This window comes from Phyllobates terribilis, unplaced genomic scaffold, assembly GCF_046119375.1.
Source record: "Phyllobates terribilis strain yellow unplaced genomic scaffold, ASM4611937v1 Scaffold_25__1_contigs__length_18738178, whole genome shotgun sequence".
In the NCBI taxonomy this organism is placed as follows: domain Eukaryota; kingdom Metazoa; phylum Chordata; class Amphibia; order Anura; family Dendrobatidae; genus Phyllobates; species Phyllobates terribilis.
Genome location: NW_027362785.1, coordinates 108,992 through 126,855, shown reverse-complemented (window position 1 = coordinate 126,855; position 17,864 = coordinate 108,992).

Here is a 17,864-nt window from a genome sequence, read left to right as displayed (position 1 = left end):
CATAACAAAGCGCCGGGAGCGAAGCTCAGAACATTAACACTGTGAGAACAACCTACAACACGGGAACAGAACGCCGAGCACTGCCGAGTGTATCTAATCCTCTCCTGTGTGATACTGTCTGCTGAGCCGTGTATCTAATCCTCTCCTGTGTGATACTGACTGCTGAGCCGTGTATCTAATCCTATCCTGTGTGATACTGTCTGCTGAGCCGTGTATCTAATCCTATCCTGTGTGATACTGACTGCTGAGCCGTGTATCTAATCCTCTCCTGTGTGACACTGACTGCTGAGCCGTGTATCTAATCCTATCCTGTGTGATACTGACTGCTGAGCCGTGTATCTAATCCTCTCCTGTGTGATACTGTCTGCTGAGCCGTGTATCTAATCCTATCCTGTGTGATACTGTCTGCTGAGCCGTGTATCTAATCCTCTCCTGTGTGATACTGTCTGCTGAGCCGTGTATCTAATCCTCTCCTGTGTGATACTGTCTGCTGAGCCGTGTATCTAATCCTCTCCTGTGTGATACTGTCTGCTGAGCCGTGTATCTAATCCTCTCCTGTGTGATACTGTCTGCTGAGCCGTGTATCTAATCCTCTCCTGTGTGATACTGTCTGCTGAGCTGTGTATCTAATCCTCTCCTGTGTGATACTGACTGCTGAGCTGTGTATCTAATCCTATCCTGTGTGATACTGTCTGCTGAGCCGTGTATCTAATCCTCTCCTGTGTGATACTGTCTGCTGAGCCGTGTATCTAATCCTCTCCTGTGTGATACTGTCTGCTGAGCCGTGTATCTAATCCTCTCCTGTGTGATACTGTCTGCTGAGCCGTGTATCTAATCCTCTCCTGTGTGATACTGTCTGCTGAGTCGTGTATCTAATCCTATCCTGTGTGATACTGTCTGCTGAGCCGTGTATCTAATCCTCTCCTGTGTGATACTGTCTGATGAGCCGTGTATCTAATCCTCTCCTGTGTGATACTGTCTGCTGAGCCGTGTATCTAATCCTCTCCTGTGTGATACTGTCTGCTGAGTCGTGTATCTAATCCTATCCTGTGTGATACTGTCTGCTGAGCCGTGTATCTAATCCTATCCTGTGTGATACTGTCTGCTGAGCCGTGTATCTAATCCTATCCTGTGTGATACTGTCTGCTGAGCCGTGTATCTAATCCTATCCTGTGTGATACTGTCTGCTGAGCCGTGTATCTAATCCTATCCTGTGTGATACTGTCTGCTGAGCTGTGTATCTAATCCTCTCCTGTGTGATACTGTCTGCTGAGCCGTGTATCTAATCCTCTCCTGTGTGATACTGTCTGATGAGCCGTGTATCTAATCCTATCCTGTGTGATACTGTCTGCTGAGCCGTGTATCTAATCCTCTCCTGTGTGATACTGTCTGCTGAGCCGTGTATCTAATCCTATCCTGTGTGATACTGTCTGCTGAGCCGTGTATCTAATCCTATCCTGTGTGATACTGTCTGCTGAGCCATGTATCTAATCCTGTCCTATGTGATACTGTCTGCTGAGTCGTGTATCTAATCCTATCCTGTGTGATAGTCTGCTGAGCCGTGTATCTAATCCTCTCCTGTGTGATACTGACTGCTGAGCCGTGTATCTAATCCTCTCCTGTGTGATACTGTCTGCTGAGCCGTGTATCTAATCCTCTCTTGTGTGATACTGTCTGCTGAGCCGTGTATCTAATCCTATCCTGTGTGATACTGACTGCTGAGCCGTGTATCTAATCCTATCCTGTGTGATACTGACTGCTGAGCCGTGTATCTAATCCTCTCCTGTGTGATACTGTCTGCTGAGCCGTGTATCTAATCCTCTTCTGTGTGATACTGACTTCTGAGTATCTCATCCTCTCCTGTGTGATACTGTCTGCTGAGCCGTGTATCTAATTCTCTCTTGTGTGATACTGTCTGCGGAGCCGTGTATCTAATCCTATCCTGTGTGATACTGTCTGCTGAGCTGTGTATCTAATCCTATCCTGTGTGATACTGACTGCTGAGCCGTGTATCTAATCCTATCCTGTGTGATACTGACTGCTGAGCCGTGTATCTAATCCTCTCCTGTGTGATACTGTCTGCTGAGCGGTGTATCTAATCCTCTCCTGTGTGATACTGTCTGCTGAGCCGTGTATCTAATCCTATCCTGTGTGATACTGAGTGCTGAGCCGTGTATCTAATCCTCTCCTGTGTGATACTGTCTGCTGAGCCGTGTATCTAATCCTCTCCTGTGTGATACTGTCTGCTGAGCCGTGTATCTAATCCTCTCCTGTGTGATACTGTCTGCTGAGCCGTGTATCTAATCCTCTCCTGTGTGATACTGTCTGCTGAGCGGTGTATCTAATCCTCTCCTGTGTGATACTGTCTGCTGAGCCGTGTATCTAATCCTATCCTGTGTGATACTGAGTGCTGAGCCGTGTATCTAATCCTCTCCTGTGTGATACTGTCTGCTGAGCCGTGTATCTAATCCTATCCTGGGTGATACTGTCTGCTGAGCTGTGTATCTAATCCTATCCTGTGTGATACTGTCTGCTGAGCCGTGTATCTAATCCTATCCTGTGTGATACTGTCTGCTGAGCCGTGTATCTAATCCTATCCTGTGTGATACTGTCTGCTGAGCCGTGTATCTAATCCTATCCTGTGTGATACTGTCTGCTGAGCTGTGTATCTAATCCTCTCCTGTGTGATACTGTCTGCTGAGCCGTGTATCTAATCCTCTCCTGTGTGATACTGTCTGATGAGCCGTGTATCTAATCCTATCCTGTGTGATACTGTCTGCTGAGCCGTGTATCTAATCCTCTCCTGTGTGATACTGTCTGCTGAGCCGTGTATCTAATCCTATCCTGTGTGATACTGTCTGCTGAGCCGTGTATCTAATCCTATCCTGTGTGATACTGTCTGCTGAGCCATGTATCTAATCCTGTCCTATGTGATACTGTCTGCTGAGTCGTGTATCTAATCCTATCCTGTGTGATAGTCTGCTGAGCCGTGTATCTAATCCTCTCCTGTGTGATACTGACTGCTGAGCCGTGTATCTAATCCTCTCCTGTGTGATACTGTCTGCTGAGCCGTGTATCTAATCCTCTCTTGTGTGATACTGTCTGCTGAGCCGTGTATCTAATCCTATCCTGTGTGATACTGACTGCTGAGCCGTGTATCTAATCCTATCCTGTGTGATACTGACTGCTGAGCCGTGTATCTAATCCTCTCCTGTGTGATACTGTCTGCTGAGCCGTGTATCTAATCCTCTTCTGTGTGATACTGACTTCTGAGTATCTCATCCTCTCCTGTGTGATACTGTCTGCTGAGCCGTGTATCTAATTCTCTCTTGTGTGATACTGTCTGCGGAGCCGTGTATCTAATCCTATCCTGTGTGATACTGTCTGCTGAGCTGTGTATCTAATCCTATCCTGTGTGATACTGACTGCTGAGCCGTGTATCTAATCCTATCCTGTGTGATACTGACTGCTGAGCCGTGTATCTAATCCTCTCCTGTGTGATACTGTCTGCTGAGCGGTGTATCTAATCCTCTCCTGTGTGATACTGTCTGCTGAGCCGTGTATCTAATCCTATCCTGTGTGATACTGAGTGCTGAGCCGTGTATCTAATCCTCTCCTGTGTGATACTGTCTGCTGAGCCGTGTATCTAATCCTCTCCTGTGTGATACTGTCTGCTGAGCCGTGTATCTAATCCTCTCCTGTGTGATACTGTCTGCTGAGCCGTGTATCTAATCCTCTCCTGTGTGATACTGTCTGCTGAGCGGTGTATCTAATCCTCTCCTGTGTGATACTGTCTGCTGAGCCGTGTATCTAATCCTATCCTGTGTGATACTGAGTGCTGAGCCGTGTATCTAATCCTCTCCTGTGTGATACTGTCTGCTGAGCCGTGTATCTAATCCTCTCCTGTGTGATACTGTCTGCTGAGCCGTGTATCTAATCCTATCCTGTGTGATACTGTCTGCAGAGCCGTGTATCTAATCCTATCCTGTGTGATACTGTCTGCTGAACCGTGTATCTAATCCTATCCTGTGTGATACTGTCTGCTGAACCGTGTATCTAATCCTCTCCTGTGTGATACTGTCTGCTGAGCTGTGTATCTAATCCTCTCCTGTGTGATACTGTCTGCTGAGCTGTGTATCTAATCCTCTCCTGTGTGATACTGTCTGCTGAGCTGTGTATCTAATCCTATCCTGTGTGATACTGTCTGCAGAGCCGTGTATCTAATCCTATCCTGTGTGATACTGTCTGCTGAGCTGTGTATCTAATCCTCTCCTGTGTGATACTGTCTGCTGAGCCGTGTATCTAATCCTCTCCTGTGTGATACTGACTGCTGAGCCGTGTATCTAATCCTCTCCTGTGTGATACTGTCTGCTGAGCTGTGTATCTAATCCTATCCTGTGTGATACTGTCTGCTGAGCCGTGTATCTAATCCTCTCCTGTGTGATACTGTCTGCTGAGCCGTGTATCTAATCCTATCCTGTGTGATACTGTCTGCTGAGCTGTGTATCTAATCCTCTCCTGTGTGATACTGTCTGCTGAGCTGTGTATCTAATCCTCTCCTGTGTGATACTGTCTGCTGAGCTGTGTATCTAATCCTATCCTGTGTGATACTGTCTGCTGAGCCGTGTATCTAATCCTCTCCTGTGTGATACTGTCTGCTGAGCCGTGTATCTAATCCTATCCTGTGTGATACTGTCTGCTGAGCTGTGTATCTAATCCTATCCTGTGTGATACTGTCTTCTGAGCCGTGTATCTAATCCTATCCTGTGTGATACTGACTGCTGAGCCGTGTATCTAATCCTCTCCTGTGATACTGACTGCTGAGCCGTGTATCTAATCCTCCCCTGTGTGATATTGTCTGCTGAGCCGTGTATCTAATCCTCTCCTGTGTGATACTGTCTGATGAGCTGTGTATCTAATCCTCTCCTATGTGATACTGACTGCTGAGCCGTGTATCTAATCCTCTCCTGTGTGATACTGTCTGCTGAGCCGTGTATCTAATCCTCTCCTGTGTGATACTGTCTGCTGAGCTGTGTATCTAATCCTATCCTGTGTGATACTGCCTGCTGAGCCGTGTATCTAATCCTCTCCTGTGTGATACTGTCTGCTGAGCCGTGTATCTAATCCTCTCCTGTGTGATACTGTCTGCTGAGCTGTGTATCTAATCCTATCCTGTGTGATACTGTCTGCTGAGCCGTGTATCTAATCCTCTCCTGTGTGATACTGTCTGCTGAGCTGTGTATCTAATCCTATCCTGTGTGATACTGTCTGCAGAGCCGTGTATCTAATTGTCAGGCAAAATGTATTTTTGTCCTAGTTTTAAAAATGAGGGATGTCTTAAATCTCCACCCCCTGTCCATTTGTAAGAGTTCTACATAGAACTCACTCTTACCCCCCCCCAACAAGGAATTTTTATGACTGCCATAAACCCTCAGCCAAGAGAACAAGCATTCTGGTTTAAACAGGAAATTCCCTCCAAGATCCTATGATCTAACTATACAAACTTTTAATGTCGATTTTAATAATGCCCATGACGGTCACAAACACAGGGACCACATTTTTGAGGTGTTCACCTTTTTCCAATTGGGATGGTGTGGTTTTCATAGCTGGGAGACCACCAGGAACCTGGGAAATGGATTCTGAGCTTCTGAGCGTCATAGAGATATCATATTTGATATCAATCTTCATGAATAGTAGTGACGGCAAACATGATGTCTCCATCTTGGATGTGGGACCTCCCCCATACCAAGTTATGAAATCTGAAGGATTTTTATGTCTTATGCAGCTGGGTGGGTTCACAAAACCGAGCCCCCGTGTGAGGTAAACAACATGGGAGTCTCCTAATGTTTTGGCCCCTTACTAAAAACCAGAACGGCCATTTTAATTCATTCTTGCCTGGGACATCAGACGCATGCACTCCTCGCTGCGTGGAAGAATCACATTTACTTTCCGGGGAGCCGTCCCCCCCACAGAATCTGAGACCATCACCTCGTGGCGCAGGTTTTGCTATCACTTATCCCTTTTATTTTAATAACTGTTTATGCATAGATGTAAATTGTCTCCTTTATAATATCTTGTATATATTTTGTAAACACTGCCCCCCTTTCAGGAGTAAATCATTATTATTTATCAGCTTCGATCCTTCTTGTCCTATGTCGAGCAAACACGTTCCTCACCCGCTAATTCACGTTACCTAACGGGTACCCGAGCCACCTGTTCAGCGATCGGTGGTGGCAGTATACCAGTATTTATGTGATATTGTGGTTTGAGGGTGGCTGGACGGAGGTATATATACGTTCCTGGAAGGAACTGGTGGTATATATACGTCCTGTCACATCACGTGCCGCAATAGTCGACATAAATGAGAGCAGCTGCGCCCGTGCTTATCATCGGTCAATACCGTGTTTGACCAGCAGGATAAGGGGGCGCCAGAGGGCTGCAAGTTCTGACCAAGTGTGTTTCCGTGACAAATTGGTGGCAGCAGTGGGATCATAGGACATTAGTGGTTTGAGCAATCATTCCTCTCACTAAAAGCTTGCACGGTTCTTACCTGGACCCTGCACAAAAGTTTTGAAGATCGAACTCAGTGTTTATTAGATCGGAGACAATACTGTATGTGTAGCAGTTACCCCGACCCTTCTTCGGTTTTTCTTTTCTATCTGTATTTTGGTGATCATGGTCGTCGTTGGGGAGCCCTGGTACCGCCAGCAGAAAAAGGACACTCTTACTGGAATATGTATAACCAGAGGCATTGACCACCGTGACAAAAACAGAGAACAAATGGCTGCTGCACTGGCGCAACTGGAGACTGAGCAAGCCCGTCTCCAGACCTCAGCAGGGCCAGGGGTCAGCCGAGATATGGACAGTACTGCTGCAAGGGTCCCACCTGTAGACGCACGCCGCGTCAGCGACCAGGGCAGCATGGACCCCTATCAGCAGATGGCTCTACAGCAACTTCCTGCAGAGGATCATGAAGGACGGCTGAGAGTAATTCAGCAGCACCAGGAGGCCGAGAGAGGCCGAGAGAGCCGAGCGAGAGGCAGAGAGAGCCGAGCGAGAGGCCGAGCGAGCCCAGCGAGAGGCCCAAGCTCAGAGGGCCCATGAACTGCAGATGGCCCAACTAGGCATCCCAGCATCCACCTCACGGAACGGTGAGACCTACAATGCGACCCTGTTTAAGCCCCGTCCAGAGCATTTTCCTGTGATGGAAAAGGACGGCGACCTCGACACCTTTCTGAGGGGTTTTGAAAAGACTTGCAGACAGTATCAGCTGCCTGAGGAACAGTGGGCCCGATACTTAACTGCAGGGCTGCGAGGCAAAGCTCTGGATGTGTTTGTGGCTCTTCCTCCGAGCCTCGATGGGAACTATGATGCCATTAAGCAGGTCCTAATCCAGAGGTTCCAACTGACTCCGGAGGTTTACCGTAAAAAGTTCCAGAACCTCCAACGTGGACCGCACGACAGTTACAGCGATGTGGTGCATGGGCTCCGGACCAACTTTGAGCAGTGGATCCAAGGACTGTCAGCGACCACCTTTGAGCAGCTAAAGGATCTGATGGTGAAAGACCAGTTCCTGCATCTGTGTCCGACTGAGGTACGGCAGTTCATGATGGATCGAGAGCCACCAGATGCCAATAAAGCAGCGCAGATCGCAGACACCTACGAGGCCAACTGGAGACCAGAGGTGCGGAAGCCGGTCGTCGCCAGCTGGAAAGGGGGTAAGCCATCAACCACCATCCATGCCCCTGCCAGCTGACCTTCCGGAGGCCTTTTTCCCGTTACCAATGCCCGGCCTTCATCTGATGCCCGCAGGTGTTATTCCTGCAACCAGACTGGTCATCTCAGCGCCCAGAGAAGCAGAGGAAGAACCCCCCATCCAAGGCCCCAGGGCCTAGTGCATCAGTTCTTTTGGTGGGTGGGCCGGTTGGGAGGGCCTGTGAAAACTTGCAGTCTGTCAGGGTGGGGGACACTCTCACTATAGGCCTCAAGGACACTGGGGCCGAACGAACCCTCATCCGACCCGAACTGGTGTCCCCTGAAGCGCTTATTCCGGGAAAGACCCTGACTGTCACCCGATTGGGGGAGTCCGATGCCCCTTGCCCATGGCCCGGGTTTTTATTGATTGGGGTGCGGGGAGTGGGGTGAAGGAAGTCGGAGTATCTGACAACCTACCTGAAAATGTTGTGTTGGGAACTGATTTGGGGAGGATGTTTGCTTATTATGTCCCTGACACCCCTCCCCGATCTGATACGGTTGGTAAGGTTAATGCTAATAATGGGAATGTCCATGCTTTACATGATGATGATGATGATGTTGTATCGGAAGGTGCAGGAGAACTCAGCCATGTCACTCTGCGGGGTGATGTTGCTGAGGATCCCCTAGCAGGAGCAAAGGTCAGTGCCAAGGGTAATGGGGAGAGGCACGAGGACCATGAAGCAGGTGGTGCTGTGCTAGTGACCAGTGTCACAACAGAAGGTGACCTGGCTGATAGTCGCTGCCCCATATGTAGCACTGTGCCTGAGGTAATGGAGGATGATGGAGAAGTAGTTCTCATGGCCTCGCAGGCTAATGAGACGGGGTTATTCCCCGGGGAGACGGCCTATATAGCCGCTGTTACCCGCAGAGTGCCCAGAACGCAAGTAACGCCCTGCCTTCTGGACCCTCCTCGGACAGAGGAATAACAGGATCAGGTATGGACCCAGAGCCGGTCCCAGAGGGTCCCAGTGAGGACGTGGCCTTAACCTCACTTCTGGCTTCCTCCAGCCAGGAGTTTCAGGCAGCTCTGCACTCAGATGCTAGCCTGGAGACGTTAAGGAGCCTCGCTGAGAAGCCCACCTCCGAGTCTGATAAGGAGAGGGTATTCTGGGACCAAGGGAGGTTGTACCGGGAGACAGTTCCCTGTACACCCCAACAGGAGTGGCTGAGGGAAAGACAGCTGGTCGTCCCCTACCAATTCAGGGACGAGTTGTTGCGGATCGCCCATGAAATTCCACTCGCTGGACACTTGGGGGTCAGCAAAACCAAGGCCCGGCTGTCTCATCACTTTTATTGGCCCAAAATGAGGACAGATGTGGTGAACTACTGTCGCTCCTGTACCACGTGTCAAAGAGTGGGAAAGTCAGGGCCGGCCCCCAAAGCCCCCCTGATCTCTTTGCCAGTGATAGAGGAGCCTTTCCAGAGGATTGCTGTGGACATTGTGGGACCACTGGCCATACCCAGCAGCTCTGGAAAACGCTTCATCCTTACCGTGGTAGACTATGCTACCCGGTATCCGGAGGCAGTAGCCCTGTCCTCAATTAGGGCGGATAAGGTGGCGGACGCCCTCTTGGCCATATTTTGGCGAGTAGGATTTCCCAGGGAGATGCTTACCGACCAGGAGACCCAGTTCATGTCACGCTTAATGGAGGCCCTATGTAAGAAAATGCAGGTGCAGCATTTGGTATCGAGCGCGTATCACCCACAGACCAATGGTTTGTGTGAGCGATTCAACGGTACCCTCAAACAGATGTTAAAAATGCTGGTTGAAACCCAGGGTCGCGACTGGGAGCGTTACCTCCCACACCTGCTATTTGCTTACAGAGAGGTTCCACAGGCCTTGACTGGGTTCTCCCCCTTTGAGCTCCTGTATGGCAGGCGTGTCCGAGGACCCCTTGGGTTGATAAGGGAATTCTGGGAAGAAGAGCCGAGGTCCCCAAGGAGTGTCCATCGTGGAGTATGTCATGCGCTTCCGTGACAAGATGCAGACCTTGACGCAGTTGGTGCATGACAACATGGCGCAAGCCCAGGCTGACCAGAAGCATTGGTACGACCAGAACGCCCGAGAACGGACCTACCAGGTGGGTCAGAAGGTGTGGGTGCTGGTCCCCGTACCAAAGGACAAGCTTCAGGCGGCCTGGGAAGGCCCATACGTCATTCACCAACAGCTCAACCCGGTCACCTACGTGATCACTCTTGACCACGAGCGGGGAAGGCGGAAGGCGTTTCACGTTAATATGATGAAGGCTCATCAAGAACGTGGAACCTGCATCCTACCGGTCTGCAACCTGCCCGAGGATGGGGAGGATGGCCCCCTCTTGGACATGCTCGCCCAAGCGAAGGCCAGCGGGTCCCTAGAGGATGTAGAGATAAGCGACTTGCTATCCGCAGACCAGAGGTCTCAGATGCGAGCAGTGCTGAAACCCTTCCAAGCAGTGTTCACCAACCTGCCTGGCAGGACTGAAGTGGCCTATTCCACCATAGAGAAGGAGTGCCTGACCATTGTATGGGCCCTGCACCGCTTACAGCCTTACTTGTACGGGCGCCCCTTCACTGTCGTGACTGACCACAACCCCCTGAGTTGGCTGCACACCATGTCCGGTGCCAACGGAAGGTTGTTACGCTGGAGCCTCACCCTCCAGCAGTACTACTTTACCGTTCAACACCGCAAAGGCAGCGAGCATGGCAATGCTGATGGGTTGTCCCGGCGAGGGGAGCCTCCAGAGATACGCCTGGAGGAGTACCAGAAGGTCCTACCTCCATAGCGCAGTCTAAAAAGGGGGAGGTGTCAGGCAAAATGTATTTTTGTCCTAGTTTTAAAAATGAGAGATGTCTTAAATCTCCACCCCCTGCTCATTTGTAAGAGTTCTACATAGAACTCACTCTTAAACCCCCCCCCCCCCCCCCAAGGAATTTTTATGACCGCCATAAACCCTCAGCCAAGAGAACAAGCATTCTGGTTTAAACAGGAAATTCCCTCCAAGATCCTATGGTCTAACTATACAAACTTTTAATGTCGATTTTAAGAATGCACATGACGGTCACAAACACAGGGACCACATTTTTGAGGTGTTCGCCTTTTTCCAATTGGGATGGTGTGGGTTTCATAGCTGGGAGACCACCAGGAACCTGGGAAATGGATTCTGAGCGTCATAGAGATATCATATTTGATATCAATCTTCATGAATAGTAGTGACGGCAAACATGATGTCTCCATCTTGGATGTGGGATCACCCCATACCAAGTTATGAAATCTGAAGGATTTTTATGTCTTATTCAGCTGGGTGGGTTCACAAAACCGAGCCCCCGTGTGAGGTAAACAACATGGGTGTCTCCTAATGTTTTGGCCCCTTACTAAAAACCAGAACGGCCATTTTAATTCATTCTTGCCTGGGACGTCAGACGCATGCACCCCTCGCTGCGTGGAAGAATCACATTTACTTTCCGGGGAGCCGTCCCCCCCCACAGAATCTGAGACCATCACCTCGTGGCGCAGGTTTTGCTATTATTTACCCCTTTTATTTTAATAACTGTTTATGCATATATGTAAATTGTCTCTTTTATATTATCTTGTATATCTTTTGTAAACACTGCCCCCTTTCGGGAGTAAATCATTATTATTTACCAGCTTCGGTCTTCTTGTCCTATGTCGAGCAAACACGTTCCTCACCCGCTAATTCACGTTACCTAACGGGTACCCGATCCACCTGTTAAGCGATCGCTGGTGGCAGTATACCAGTATTTATGTGATATTGTGGTTTGAGGGTGGCTGGTCGGAGGTATATATACGTTCCTGGAAGGAACTGGTGGTATATATACGTCCTGTCACATCACGTGCCACAATAGTCGACATAAATGAGAGCAGCTGCGCCCGTGCTTATCCTCGGTCAATACCGTGTCTGACCAGCAGGATAAGGGGGCGCCAGAGGGCTGCAGGGTCTGACCAAGTGTGTTTCCGTGACACTAATCCTCTCCTGTGTGATACTGTCTGCTGAGCCGTGTATCTAATCCTATCCTGTGTGATACTGTCTGCTGAGCCGTGTATCTAATCCTCTCCTGTGTGACACTGTCTGCTGAGCCGTGTATCTAATCCTATCCTGTGTGATACTGTCTGCTGAGCCGTGTATCTAATCCTATCCTGTGTGATACTGTCTGCTGAGCCGTGTATCTAATCCTCTCCTGTGTGATACTGTCTGCTGAGCCGTGTATCTAATCCTATCCTGTGTGATACTGTCTGCTGAGCCGTGTATCTAATCCTCTCCTGTGTGATACTGTCTGCTGAGCCGTGTATCTAATCCTATCCTGTGTGATACTGTCTGCTGAGCCGTGTATCTAATCCTCTCCTGTGTGATACTGTCTGCTGAGCCGTGTATCTAATCCTCTCCTGTGTGATACTGTCTGCTGAGCCGTGTATCTAATCCTCTCCTGTGTGATACTGTCTGCTGAGCCGTGTATCTAATCCTCTCCTGTGTGATACTGTCTGCTGAGCCGTGTATCTAATCCTATCCTGTGTGATACTGACTGCTGAGCCGTGTATCTAATCCTATCCTGTGTGATACTGTCTGCTGAGCCGTGTATCTAATCCTATCCTGTGTGATACTGACTGCTGAGCCGTGTATCTAATCCTATCCTGTGTGATACTGTCTGCTGAGCTGTGTATCTAATCCTATCCTGTGTGATACTGTCTGCTGAGCAGTGTATCTAATCCTCTCCTGTGTGATACTGTCTGCTGAGCTGTGTATCTAATCCTCTCCTGTGTGATACTGACTGCTGAGCCGTGTATCTAATCCTCTCCTGTGTGATACTGTCTGCTGAGCCGTGTATCTAATCCTATCCTGTGATACTGTCTGCTGAGCCGTGTATCTAATCCTATCCTGTGTGATACTGTCTGCTGAGCCGTGTATCTAATCCTCTCCTGTGATACTGTCTGCTGAGCCGTGTATCTAATCCTATCCTGTGTGATACTGTCTGCTGAGCCGTGTATCTAATCCTCTCCTGTGTGATACTGTCTGCTGAGCAGTGTATCTAATCCTCTCCTGTGTGATACTGTCTGCTGAGCTGTGTATCTAATCCTCTCCTGTGTGATACTGACTGCTGAGCCGTGTATCTAATCCTCTCCTGTGTGATACTGTCTGCTGAGCCGTGTATCTAATCCTATCCTGTGATACTGTCTGCTGAGCCGTGTATCTAATCCTATCCTGTGTGATACTGTCTGCTGAGCCATGTATCTAATCCTATCCTGTGTGATACTGTCTGCTGAGCAGTGTATCTAATCCTATCCTGTGTGATACTGTCTGCTGAGCCGTGTATCTAATCCTATCCTGTGTGATACTGTCTGCTGAGCCGTGTATCTAATCCTCTCCTGTGTGATACTGTCTGCTGAGCCGTGTATCTAATCCTATCCTGTGTGATACTGTCTGCTGAGCCGTGTATCTAATCCTATCCTGTGTGATACTGTCTGCTGAGCCGTGTATCTAATCCTATCCTGTGTGATACTGTCTGCTGAGCCGTGTATCTAATCCTATCCTGTGTGATACTGTCTGCTGAGCCGTGTATCTAATCCTATCCTGTGTGATACTGTCTGCTGAGCCGTGTATCTAATCCTATCCTGTGTGATACTGTCTGCTGAGCCGTGTATCTAATCCTATCCTGTGTGATACTGTCTGCTGAGCCGTGTATCTAATCCTCTCCTGTGATACTGTCTGCTGAGCCGTGTATCTAATCCTATCCTGTGTGATACTGTCTGCTGAGCCGTGTATCTAATCCTCTCCTGTGTGATACTGTCTGCTGAGCCGTGTATCTAATCCTCTCCTGTGTGATACTGTCTGCTGAGCCGTGTATCTAATCCTCTCCTGTGTGATACTGTCTGCTGAGCCGTGTATCTAATCCTCTCCTGTGTGACACTGTCTGCTGAGCCGTGTATCTAATCCTCTCCTGTGTGACACTGTCTGCTGAGCCGTGTATCTAATCCTATCCTGTGTGATACTGTCTGCTGAGCCGTGTATCTAATCCTCTCCTGTGTGATACTGTCTGCTGAGCCGTGTATCTAATCCTCTCCTGTGTGACACTGTCTGCTGAGCCGTGTATCTAATCCTCTCCTGTGTGATACTGTCTGCTGAGCCGTGTATCTAATCCTCTCCTGTGTGACACTGTCTGCTGAGCCGTGTATCTAATCCTATCCTGTGTGATACTGTCTGCTGAGCCGTGTATCTAATCCTCTCCTGTGTGATACTGTCTGCTGAGCCGTGTATCTAATCCTCTCCTGTGTGACACTGTCTGCTGAGCCGTGTATCTAATCCTCTCCTGTGTGATACTGTCTGCTGAGCCGTGTATCTAATCCTCTCCTGTGTGATACTGTCTGCTGAGCCGTGTATCTAATCCTCTCCTGTGTGATACTGTCTGCTGAGCCGTGTATCTAATCCTCTCCTGTGTGATACTGTCTGCTGAGCTGTGTATCTAATCCTCTCCTGTGTGACACTGTCTGCTGAGCCGTGTATCTAATCCTATCCTGTGTGATACTGTCTGCTGAGCCGTGTATCTAATCCTCTCCTGTGTGATACTGTCTGCTGAGCCGTGTATCTAATCCTATCCTGTGTGATACTGTCTGCTGAGCCGTGTATCTAATCCTCTCCTGTGTGATACTGTCTGCTGAGCCGTGTATCTAATCCTATCCTGTGTGATACTGTCTGCTGAGCCGTGTATCTAATCCTCTCCTGTGTGATACTGTCTGCTGAGCTGTGTATCTAATCCTCTCCTGTGTGATACTGTCTGCTGAGCCGTGTATCTAATCCTATCCTGTGTGATACTGTCTGCTGAGCCGTGTATCTAATCCTATCCTGTGTGATACTGTCTGCTGAGCCGTGTATCTAATCCTCTCCTGTGTGATACTGTCTGCTGAGCTGTGTATCTAATCCTCTCCTGTGTGATACTGACTGCTGAGCCGTGTATCTAATCCTCTCCTGTGTGATACTGTCTGCTGAGCCGTGTATCTAATCCTATCCTGTGTGATACTGTCTGCTGAGCCGTGTATCTAATCCTATCCTGTGTGATACTGACATCTGGTGTTAGTTGTTGTCATCTATAAAAAGGACCCAACAACCTCCGGCCATAAGAATAGCGGGGGACAGATGTGTGATACCCCAATATAGGGCAAGGTCACAGAACGTACCGCGTGTATGCAGGCAGTGCCCCAACGCTGAGGCAAAATGAACAAACACCCAGAGGCCGCCCCTAACAATGAAATGCCGCAGAGGTGGTGCCCCAACGCTGACGGGTCTCCGAGGCCGCCCCTAACAATGAAATGCCGCAGAGGTGGTGCCCCAACGCTGACGGGTCTCCGAGGCCGCCCCCAACAATGAAATGCCGCAGAGGTGGTGCCCCAACGCTGACGGGTCTCCGAGGCCGCCCCTAACAATGAAATGCCCCAGAGGTGGTGCCCCAACGCTGACGGGTCTCCGAGGCCGCCCCTAACAATGAAATGCCCCAGAGGTGGTGCCCCAACGCTGACGGGTCTCCGAGGCCGCCCCTAACAATGAAATGCCCCAGAGGTGGTGCCCCAACGCTGACGGGTCTCCGAGGCCGCCCCTAACAATGAAATGCCGCAGAGGTGGTGCCCCAACGCTGACGGGTCTCCGAGGCCGCCCCTAACAATGAAATGCCGCAGAGGTGGTGCCCCAACGCTGACGGGTCTCCGAGGCCGCCCCTAACAATGAAATGCCGCAGAGGTGGTGCCCCAACGCTGACGGGTCTCAGAGGCCGCCCCTAACAATGAAATGCCGCAGAGGTGGTGCCCCAACGCTGACGGGTCTCAGAGGCCGCCCCTAACAATGAAATGCCCCAGAGGTGGTGCCCCAACGCTGACGGGTCTCCGAGGCCGCCCCTAACAATGAAATGCCGCAGAGGTGGTGCCCCAACGCTGACGGGTCTCCGAGGCCGCCCCTAACAATGAAATGCCCCAGAGGTGGTGCCCCAACGCTGACGGGTCTCCGAGGCCGCCCCTAACAATGAAATGCCGCAGAGGTGGTGCCCCAACGCTGACGGGTCTCCGAGGCCGCCCCTAACAATGAAATGCCGCAGAGGTGGTGCCCCAACGCTGACGGGTCTCCGAGGCCGCCCCTAACAATGAAATGCCCCAGAGGTGGTGCCCCAACGCTGACGGGTCTCCAAGGCCACCCCTAACAATGAAATGCCCCAGAGGTGGTGCCCCAACGCTGACGGGTCTCCGAGGCCGCCCCTAACAATGAAATGCCGCAGAGGTGGTGCCCCAACGCTGACGGGTCTCCGAGGCCGCCCCTAACAATGAAATGCCGCAGAGGTGGTGCCCCAACGCTGACGGGTCTCCGAGGCCGCCCCTAACAATGAAATGCCCCAGAGGTGGTGCCCCAACGCTGACGGGTCTCCGAGGCTGCCCCTAACAATGAAATGCCGCAGAGGTGGTGCCCCAACGCTGACGGGTCTCAGAGGCTGCCCCTAACAATGAAATGCCCCAGAGGTGGTGCCCCAACGCTGACGGGTCTCAGAGGCCGCCCCTAACAATGAAATGCCGCAGAGGTGGTGCCCCAACGCTGACGGGTCTCCGAGGCCGCCCCTAACAATGAAATGCCGCAAAGGTGGTGCCCCAACGCTGACGGGTATCCGAGGCCGCCCCTAACAATGAAATGCCCCAGAGGTGGTGCCCCAACGCTGACGGGTCTCCGAGGCCGCCCCTAACAATGAAATGCCGCAGAGGTGGTGCCCCAACGCTGACGGGTCTCCGAGGCCGCCCCTAACAATGAAATGCCGCAGAGGTGGTGCCCCAACGCTGACGGGTCTCAGAGGCCGCCCCTAACAATGAAATGCCCCAGAGGTGGTGCCCCAACGCTGACGGGTCTCCGAGGCCGCCCCTAACAATGAAATGCCGCAGAGGTGGTGCCCCAACGCTGACGGGTCTCCGAGGCCGCCCCTAACAATGAAATGCCCCAGAGGTGGTGCCCCAACGCTAACGGGTCTCCGAGGCCGCCCCTAACAATGAAATGCCGCAGAGGTGGTGCCCCAACGCTGACGGGTCTCCGAGGCCGCCCCTAACAATGAAATGCCGCAGAGGTGGTGCCCCAACGCTGACGGGTCTCCGAGGCCGCCCCTAACAATGAAATGCCCCAGAGGTGGTGCCCCAACGCTGACGGGTCTCCGAGGCTGCCCCTAACAATGAAATGCCGCAGAGGTGGTGCCCCAACGCTGACGGGTCTCCGAGGCCGCCCCTAACAATGAAATGCCGCAGAGGTGGTGCCCCAACGCTGACGGGTCTCAGAGGCCGCCCCTAACAATGAAATGCCGCAGAGGTGGTGCCCCAACGCTGACGGGTCTCCAAGGCCACCCCTAACAATGAAATGCCGCAGAGGTGGTGCCCCAACGCTGACGGGTCTCCAAGGCCACCCCTAACAATGAAATGCCGCAGAGGTGGTGCCCCAACGCTGACGGGTCTCAGAGGCCGCCCCTAACAATGAAATGCCCCAGAGGTGGTGCCCCAACGCTGACGGGTCTCCAAGGCCACCCCTAACAATGAAATGCCCCAGAGGTGGTGCCCCAACGCTGACGGGTCTCCGAGGCCGCCCCTAACAATGAAATGCCGCAGAGGTGGTGCCCCAACGCTGACGGGTCTCCGAGGCTGCCCCTAACAATGAAATGCCCCAGAGGTGGTGCCCCAACGCTGACGGGTCTCCGAGGCCGCCCCTAACAATGAAATGCCCCAGAGGTGGTGCCCCAACGCTGACGGGTCTCAGAGGCCGCCCCTAACAATGAAATGCCCCAGAGGTGGTGCCCCAACGCTGACGGGTCTCCGAGGCCGCCCCTAACAATGAAATGCCCCAGAGGTGGTGCCCCAACGCTGACGGGTCTCCGAGGCCGCCCCTAACAATGAAATGCCCCAGAGGTGGTGCCCCAACGCTGACGGGTCTCCGAGGCCGCCCCTAACAATGAAATGCCGCAGAGGTGGTGCCCCAACGCTGACGGGTCTCCGAGGCCACCCCTAACAATGAAATGCCGCAGAGGTGGTGCCCCAACGCTGACGGGTATCCGAGGCCGCCCCTAACAATGAAATGCCCCAGAGGTGGTGCCCCAACGCTGACGGGTCT